Raw genomic sequence first — 9,738 nt, 5'->3', positions numbered from 1 at the left:
TTGTCTTCATTATAACACTTATATAAGACTTTTAAAGTAATTTTGATAGTAGGCTAATATAGACACATCATGTGTTGTCTTCATTATAACACTTAAATAAGACTTTTAAAGTCATTTTGATAGTAGGCTAATCTAGCTAATAAAGACACTTCCATCATGTGTTGTCTTCAATATAACACTTATATAAGACTTTTAAAGTCATTTTGATAGTAGGCTAATATAGCTAATATAAACACTTACATCATGTGTTGTCTTCATTATAACACTTAAATAAGACTTTTAAAGTCATTTTGATAGTAGGCTAATCTAGCTAATAAAGACACTTCCATCATGTGTTGTCTTCAATATAACACTTATATAAGACTTTTAAAGTCATTTTGATAGTAGGCTAAAATAGACACATCATCATCATCATTTCTTTTTATTCCTTTCATGAAAATGCATTTATACAAGCCATATACAGTTGGCACTTTCTTTGTTTTTGGGTTTCTTATACATTTCCATGATCAGAAAGGAGCAGATGGAAGAATACTATTCTTATATTTATCTGCCCCCCTTTCAACACAAATTATTTTAAATGACTTTATCACCGTTCCCTCCATCAACACCCCAACTCCAACATACTTTAAATTTTCGTTTAAGCATTTTCAAAATGACACGTCCAATCAAAATCAAAAATCAGTTTCGATTTGACACTTACATCATGTGTTGTCTTCATTATAACACTTACATAAGACTTTTGAAGTCATTTTGATAGTAGGCTAATATAACTAATATAGACACTTACATCATGTGTTGTCTTCATTATAACACTTATATAAGACTTTTAAAGTAATTTTGATAGTAGGCTAATATAACTAATATAGACACTTACATCATGTGTTGTCTTCATTATAACACTTACATAAGACTTTTGAAGTCATTTTGATAGTAGGCTAATGTAACTAATATAGACACTTACATCATGTGTTGTCTTCATTATAACACTTATATAAGACTTTTAAAGTAATTTTGATAGTAGGCTAATATAGCTAATATAGACACTTACATCATATGTTGTCTTCATTATAACACTTAAATAAGACTTTTAAAGTCATTTTGATAGTAGGCTAATCTAGCTAATAAAGACACTTCCATCATGTGTTGTCTTCAATATAACACTTATATAAGACTTTTAAAGTCATTTTGATAGTAGGCTAAAATAGACACATCATCATCATCATTTCTTTTTATTCCTTTCATGAAAATGCATTTATACAAGCCATATACAGTTGGCACTTTCTTTGTTTTTGTGTTTCTTATACATTTCCATGATCAGAAAGGAGCAGATGGAAGAATACTATTCTTATATTTATCTTCCCCCTTTTCAACACAAATTATTTTAAATGACTTTATCACTGTTCCCTCCATCAACACCCCAACTCCAACATACTTTAAATTTTCGTTTAAGCATTTTCAAAATGACACGTCCAATCAAAATCAAAAATCAGTTTTGATTTGACACTTACATCATGTGTTGTCTTCATTATAACACTTACATAAGACTTTTGAAGTCATTTTGATAGTAGGCTAATATAACTAATATAGACACTTACATCATGTGTTGTCTTCATTATAACACTTACATAAGACTTTTGAAGTCATTTTGATAGTAGGCTAATATAACTAATATAGACACTTACATCATGTGTTGTCTTCATTATAACACTTATATAAGACTTTTAAAGTCATTTTGATAGTAGGCTAATATAACTAATATAGACACTTACATCATGTGTTGTCTTCATTATAACACTTATATAAGACTTTTAAAGTAATTTTGATAGTAGGCTAATATAGACACTTACATCATGTGTTGTCTTCATTATAACACTTAAATAAGACTTTTAAAGTCATTTTGATAGTAGGCTAATCTAGCTAATAAAGACACTTCCATCATGTGTTGTCTTCAATATAACACTTATATAAGACTTTTAAAGTCATTTTGATAGTAGGCTAAAATAGACACATCATCATCATTTCTTTTTATTCCTTTCATGAAAATGCATATATACAAGCCATATACAGTTGGCACTTTCTTTGTTTTTGTGTTTCTTATACATTTCCATGATCAGAAAGGAGCAGATGGAAGAATACTATTCTTATATTTATCTGCCCCCTTTTCAACACAAATTATTTTAAATGACTTCATCACTGTTCCCTCCATCAACACCCCAACTCCAACATACTTTAAATTTTCGTTTAAGCATTTTCAAAATGACACGTCCAATCAAAATCAAAAATCAGTTTTGATTTGACACTTACATCATGTGTTGTCTTCATTATAACACTTACATAAGACTTTTGAAGTCATTTTGATAGACAGTTACATCATGTGTTGCCTTCATTTTAACACTTGTATGAGACTTTTAATTTTTTGCGGCTCCAGACCGATTACTTTCTTGTATTTGTGGTGGAATATAACGTGACACAAATAGACTTATGAAACCAGCATGGCGTCAAAAAGTCCAAACTCCACCTACTTCCGCCCGGTGATTCATGACGTCATCGCTGACCCTCCCCTCCCAGAAGCCCAGCAGCAGCAGCAGCAGCAGGACACGAGCTGCCTCATCTCTCTCAGAGGAGATCCCGAAAGAAAACCCCCCTCCCGCCTCTACGCGCACAACACACACACGCAGAGCCATGGCAGACAACGCCGGCTTGGAAAACCACCGCATCAAAAGCTTTAAGAACAAGGGGCGAGATGTCGAGGTGAGCCGGCGACTTCTCGTAACGCCCGCGGGTCATTTTGTCCGTTGAAGAGGGGGATCTCTTCGGGCCTCGTTGGTGGACGATGAGGAGGAGGAGGAGGAGGAGCAGCCCAGCTACTAGTACAAGCTAGTTGACCTAAAACAGCACTAACATCGCTTATTAGCCCACATGAGCCTTTTTACACATTTTACCCGAGTGGAATGATGTTATTTAGCACACTTTGCTGTAGTTTGTCTGGATTTCTGATGGAATTGAGTGAGTAGTTAGCAGCTAGCTGTCAGTGTGTTTGGCTAGCCGGGTGGAAGCCGGTGGCTAGCGGGAAGGGTGGGCCCCGGCCAAGCCTCACTTTCGCTATATTTGCACCCACATTGTTGAAAAACCGTACACTTCTCACATTAAAGCGCCATTTTTTTTACACGCAGTCGGCGTAGTTTTGGACTTCGGTTGAAGACTATCCGGCTTAATCGGAAGCGCTAGCTAATATTGTGAAGGTTAGCCAGGTGAGCTAGCTAAAGCGAGCCTCGGGGGATTAAACATCGACATGTTGTGAGGCTATTTTCGTACATTTATATTCTATACGTTATACCAGGCCTGGGCAATTATTTTGACCCGGGGGCCACATTTAGAGAAAAATATGTGTCTGGGGGCCGATATATCTATTTTTAGGAACACTAATACAAAACCTCACAATAATGTCTGACTGAATGCTAAAAACGTTATGACAGACCGCCTTAAAAAACGTAATGGAATTTTAAATTTTTCTATGAACGATAAAACACTGAATATTGACAAAATATAAACGCAACACTCCCAGATCGACATATTTTACAATCAAGTGAAACGCAACAAAAATGCAACAAAAAGTGAAATATGAACGCAAAGGGTACAAAATAAACCTAACCGACAATCTGATATATCACGAAGCTTTAGAACTTTGTTGTGAAAATCTCCTTCCGCGTCTGTGGAAACGCTTCCCGCCCACACTGCTTGGTGCCTCGTCTGAGCTGCTGTGACGTAGATGACCATAGTAACTAATTAGATTACCATTGTAACTAATTAGATTACCATAGTAACTAGAATATTATCACAAAGCGCAGATTCCAACCATTGAAATACTTTGTATAGTTCAAGACTTTCGGTCATTAGAAAACATCACTGCACATCATAATGGCAGCTAGTTTCCATCTTAAACATCTAAAAAAATTATTTGGGAATGTCCGGCGGGCCAGATTGAAAAGCTCAATGGCCCAGGCCTGCGTTATACTCTCATGGTGTAAGCGGGAATAGTTACAGTTGCCCGTGCACAATGTTTACATCACCCGTTAACCAGTCAAGAGTGCCACTAGCCTCTTTTCAACCAACATATCCAGGGACTTTTTAAACCAGGTAATCAGTCTCATTTACCTTAACACCGACCCTCCATCCATCCATTTTCTACCGCTTGTCCCATTCGGGGTCGCAGGGGGTGCTGGAGCCTATCTCAGCTGCATTCTGGCGGAAGGCCGGGTACACCCTGGACATGTCGCCACCTCATCGCAGGGCCAACACAGACAGACAGACAACATTCACACTCACATTCACGCACTAGGGCAGTGGTTCTTAACCTGGGTTCGATCGAACCCTAGGGGTTCGGTGAGTCGGCCTCAGGGGTTCGGCGGAGCCTCCGCCACGGAGGTAAAGACACATCCGACTTATCGTGTAAATAAAAACTTCTCCCTATCGGCGTATTATGGATACCCCCAAACAATGTTCCCTCTAATTATCCATCTGATTTGCAGGTTTTTTAGACTTAGACTTAGACAAACTTTAATGATCAACAAGGGGAATTGTTCAACACAGTAGTTACAATGATGGAAAGTGTAAGGATGGAAAGGACAATGCAGGTATAAATAGACTAATATAGCGATAAAAAAAATCTAACATATAGTTTAGTTTATTTAGTTTATTAAGGATCCCCATTAGTCTACACCGCAGTGGAGACTATTCTTCCTGGGGTCCAGGCAAAAACATCACACAATCACAAAACAAAAGATTAAAATGCAGTACAACATGATCAAATAATAAAATGTTGTAATACAAAAATAGCAACAACAAAGAACCAAAAAAAAAATAACTTCGAGTTTACATAATATTGTTCATATATACGAATATATACATATGTGTACAGAATAATATATATACAGATATATTATATTATGTCTATAACATATATACAATATATACCAATGACCATGTACAATATTACAGTATATACAGTATATGTGACAGCAGCAGCATAAAATAGAGAGTAGATCCAGCAGAAAATAGACATTAAAAACAAAGAGAAGTAGCTAACATGTCAGGTAATAGGCAGATATCATCTATTGCTGTATGGCGAGTGATTATACAGCTGGATTGAGTGTGGAATGAAGGAGTTCTTGTTGGGCATTGCTGGGATGTGGTGAAGGGCTGATGATAATCAGACACATTCTAAAATTGGGGTCAGAGGTCACAGACGCTGAGGAACCATCTGGACGTGTGTTTATGAAATACTTACCTGGATTTGTTTGAGTTTTCCTGTATATTTTTGCAGTGATACTTACCTGTACATATTTTGCAGTGTTTTTTCTATCTGTATATATTTTGCAGTGATTTGTTTAGTTTAGTGTGTGGTGTGATTATTGTCTTATTTTGGATTGATTTTCCCACACCTGGCTTCTTCCTCGGCTGTCTGACGAGCGGACTTAACGACTGCAGGTGTGAGCTTTAGCCCCGCCCCCTGCAGAGCTCTAGTAAAATCCTCCCCCTCCCACAGCTCCATTTGGAAAAAGGCTCCAGCGGATGAGGTGGCCATCTTGCTGGAGACCTCAAATGTGGAAGCTTTACATGCCTGAAGAGGCCAAACAGGCCGAAACGCGTCGCATGTTCACAATAATAATTAAGAAATTGGTTGATGTGTCTGACACCACTCTCGGCGTTGTCCGATTGGGGTCCCCTGGGGGGGTGTGCTCTGGGTGTGGGGTCACTCTGGCAGACTGTAGACGGACAGTGCATATTCCCTTTTACTCTACCTCCTAACACCTAACACCTCTCTCTCTCTCTCTCTCTCTCTATCTCTCTCTCTCTTCTCTCTCTCTCTCTCTCTCTCTCCTCTCTCTCTCTCTCTCTCTCTCTCTCTCTCTCTCTCTCTCTCTCTCTCTCTCTCTCTCTCTCTCTCTCTCTCTCGACCACCCGCCAGGGTGGGGACCACGTGGGCTCAAGTTGTCGACCTCCACGCGGTGAGCCCTGGAAACTAGTGCAAACTAGGCCAACGACAACACCATGAGCAGGGGGCCGCGGGCCCCGGCGCGGGGAAAAACTTTGAGGGTAAAAGCGGGGAGTAGAAATGACTCTCCAGGAAAAAGAAAAGAAAAAATGTTACGGGTAAAAGCGGGGAGTAGAAATGACTCTCCTGTGGGGGATGAAAATCGGGTAAAAGCGGGGAGTAGAAAATGACTCTCCAGTGGGGGGACCACGGGGGCTCAAGTTGTCGACCTCCACGCGGTGAGCCCTGGAAACTAGTGCAAGCTAGGCCAACGACAACACCATGGAGCAGGGGGCCGCGGGGCCCCCGGCCGGGGAAAAACTTTGAGGGTAAAAGCGGGGAGTAGAAATGACTCTTCAGGAAAAAGAAAAGAAAAAATGTTTCGGGTAAAAGCGGGGGAGTAGAAATGACTCCTGTGGGGGATGAAAATTGGGTAAAAGCGGGGAGTAGAAATGACTCTCCAGTGGGAATAAAAAAAGGCGGTGAATTTGCCTAAGTGTAAAGCTAGGGTAAAAGCGGCAGTAGCCATGACTCTCTAGTCATTTAAGAATGGCTGGATTTTTCTAAGTGTCATCATTTTAGAGTACCAGCACTCTGTGGAGAAAATGTGGCGTCCAGCTTGGGAGCAGAAGCCGACTGCCTTGGTTCTCCGCCGGGTCAGGAATTCAAATTTAGTCCTCTCCTTGCTGGAAGTCACCGAAAAAAAGGCGTGAATTTGCCTAAGTGTCTAGGTGCCTGGCCCTTTAAGAAGGCCGACCTGCCTTGGTTCTCCGCCGGGGTCAGGAGGTCAAAATTAGTCCCTCTCCTTGCTGGAAGTCACCGAAAAAAAAGGCGTGAATTTGCCTAAGTGTCTAGGTGCCTGGCCCCTTTAAGAAGGCCGACCTGCCTTGGTTCTCCGCCGGGGTCAGGAGGTCAAAATTAGTCCCTCTCCTTGCTGAAGTCACCGAAAAAAAGGCGTGAATTGCCTAAGTGTCTAGGTGCCTGGCCCTTTAAGAAGGCCGACCTGCCTTGGTTCTCCGCCGGGGTCAGGAGGTCAAAATTAGTCCCTCTCCTTGCTGAAGTCACCGAAAAAAAGGCGTGAATTTGCCTAAGTGTCTAGGTGCCTGGCCCTTTAAGAAGGCCGACCTGCCTTGGTTCTCCGCCGGGGTCAGGAGGTCAAAAGTCTAGGTGCCTGGCCCTTTAAGAAGGCCGACCACCCTTGGTTCTCCACCTGGGTCAGGAACTCAAAATTAGTCCCTCTCCAAGCTGGAAGTCATTTTAGGGTACCAGCACTCTGTGGAGAAAATGCGGCGTCGTGCTTGGAACGAGCATTTAATCCCCGCAGGTGAAACCTAAAAAACGGGCCAAGTGATGTCATCAGGGGCCCTATTTTCAGACAGTTTGGCGTATTTCGGTGACACCGAGGAGTCCATCAGGTCTTCCCGGTCGAATGCGAGGCCTTTTGGGGGCCATAGGTCATCAAAAAGAGTGGGGGACTGGAGCCCTCCTGGGGACTCCGCCGCAAATGCACCCAGGATTAAAGGCATTATTTCCAGGCCTTTTGGGGCCCTATTTTAAACAGTTTGTAGTATTTCGGTGACGCCGAGGGCTCTGTCAGGTCTTCCCGGGCAATGTGAGGCCTTTTGGGGCCATAAATTACTGTCATTAGGGGCCCTGGATGCCTTTTGGGGCCCTATTTTCAGACAGAAAACAGCAACCCTCTTAAACTGCAAGAGGACAGCGGGGAATTGGAGCCCTCCTGTGGACTCCAGCCGCAAATGCACCCAGGATTAAATGCATCATTTCCAGGCTTTTGGGGCCCCATTTTAAACAGTTTGTAGTATTTTGGCGACGCCGAGGCGTCAGTCAGGTCTTCCCAGGCAATGTGAGGCCTTTTGGGGCCATAAATTACTGTCATTAGGGGCCCTGGATGCCTTTTGGGGCCCTATTTTCAGAAAGAAAACAGCAACCCTCTTACACTGCAAGAGGACAGCGGGGAATTGGAGCCCTCCTGTGGACTCCAGCCGCAATTGCACCCCTAAAGAAATGCATTATTTCCAAGTGTGCACTATAGAGAGAAACCCTACTTATGAAGGGAAATAAACCCCGTGCTGTTGGCACATGTGTCTTAGGACAGCAATAGACGGGCTTTTTTAAACAGAATCGCATATTTTGGGCTACCCGGGGTGTCCAGCGCGTGTCCCCGGGGAATGGGAGGCCCTTTGGGGCATGCGGACAGGAAATGTCCTGAACGATCCAAAATCACACCCTGGTTTGAGTGCCACATGTCCGCAGCAGGTCACCCGAGTCCAGGTGCCCGACATGTCCAAAGTGCCCCCCAGCAAAGTCACACTGTGAGTGGGGAAGAAAAGTTGTGAAAGTGGGGAAAAAACCCCAAAATGTTCTAAAATCACACCCAGGTTTGAGTGCCACAAGTCCCGCAGCAGGTGACCCGAGTCCAGGGGTGCCCGACATGTACAAAGCGCCCCCCCCCAGCAAAGTCACACTGTGAGTGGGGAAGAAAAGTTGTGAAAGTGGGCAAAAATCCCCAAAATGTTCTAAAATCACACCCAGGTTTGAGTGCCACAATTCCCGCAGCAGGTGACCCTAGTCCAGGGGTGCCCGACATGTACAAAGCTCCCCCCAGCAAAGTCACACTGTGAGTGGGGAAGAAAAGTTGTGACAGTGGGCAAAATGTTCTAAAATCACACCCAGGTTTGAGTGCCACAAGTCCCGCAGCCGGTCACCCGAGTCCTGGGGTGCCCGACATGTACAAAGCGCCCCCCAGCAAAGTCACACAGTGAGTGGGGAAGAAAAGTTGGGAAAGTGTGCAAAAATCCCAAAATGTTCTAAAATCACACCCAGGTTTGAGTGCCACATGTCCCACAGCAGGTCACCCGAGTCCAGGTGCCCGACATGTCCAAAGCGCCCCCCAGCAAAGTCACACTGTGAGTGGGGAAGAAAAGTTGTGAAAGTGGGCAAAAAATCCCCAAAATGTTCTAAAATCACACCCAGGTTTGAGTGCCACAAGTCCCGCAGCAGGTCACCCGAGTCCAGGGGTGCCCGACATGTACAAAGCGCCCCCCCCCCCAGCAAGTCACACTGTGAGTGGTGAAGAAAAGTTGTGAAAGTGGCAAAAAATCCCCAAAACGTTCAAAAAGCACACCCAGGGTTTGAGTGCCACAAGTCCCGCAGCAGGTCACCTGAGTCCAGGGGTGCCCGACATGTCCAAAGCGCCCCCCAGCAAAGTCACACTGTGAGTGGGGAAGAAAAGTTGTGAAAGTGGGCAAAAAAGCCCCAAAATGTTCTAAAATCACACCCACGTTTGAGTGCCACAAGTCCCGCAGCAGGTCACCCGAGTCCAGAGTGGGTAACTGAAGCCCTCCTGTGGACATCCGCCGCAAATGCACCCAGGATTAAATGCAGCGGGGAATTGGAGCCCTCCTGTGGACTCCGGCCGCAATTGCACCCAGAAAGAAAGTGCATTATTTCCAAGCGTGCATTAACGACAGAAACCCTACTTTTGAAGGTAAATAAACCCCAGGCTGTTGCACATGTGTCTTATGTCAGCAATAGACGGGCTTTTTAAACAGAATCACGTATTTTGGGCTACCCGAGGTGTCCAAGCGCGTGTCCCGGGGAATGGAGGCCTTTTGGGGCATGCGAAAAGGAAATGTCCTGAACGAGCCAATATCACACCCAGGTTTGAATGCACAAGTCCCGCA

Source organism: Entelurus aequoreus, linkage group LG10 (assembly GCF_033978785.1).
Source record: "Entelurus aequoreus isolate RoL-2023_Sb linkage group LG10, RoL_Eaeq_v1.1, whole genome shotgun sequence".
NCBI classification, from domain to species: domain Eukaryota; kingdom Metazoa; phylum Chordata; class Actinopteri; order Syngnathiformes; family Syngnathidae; genus Entelurus; species Entelurus aequoreus.
This window is presented reverse-complemented; position numbering follows the sequence as displayed.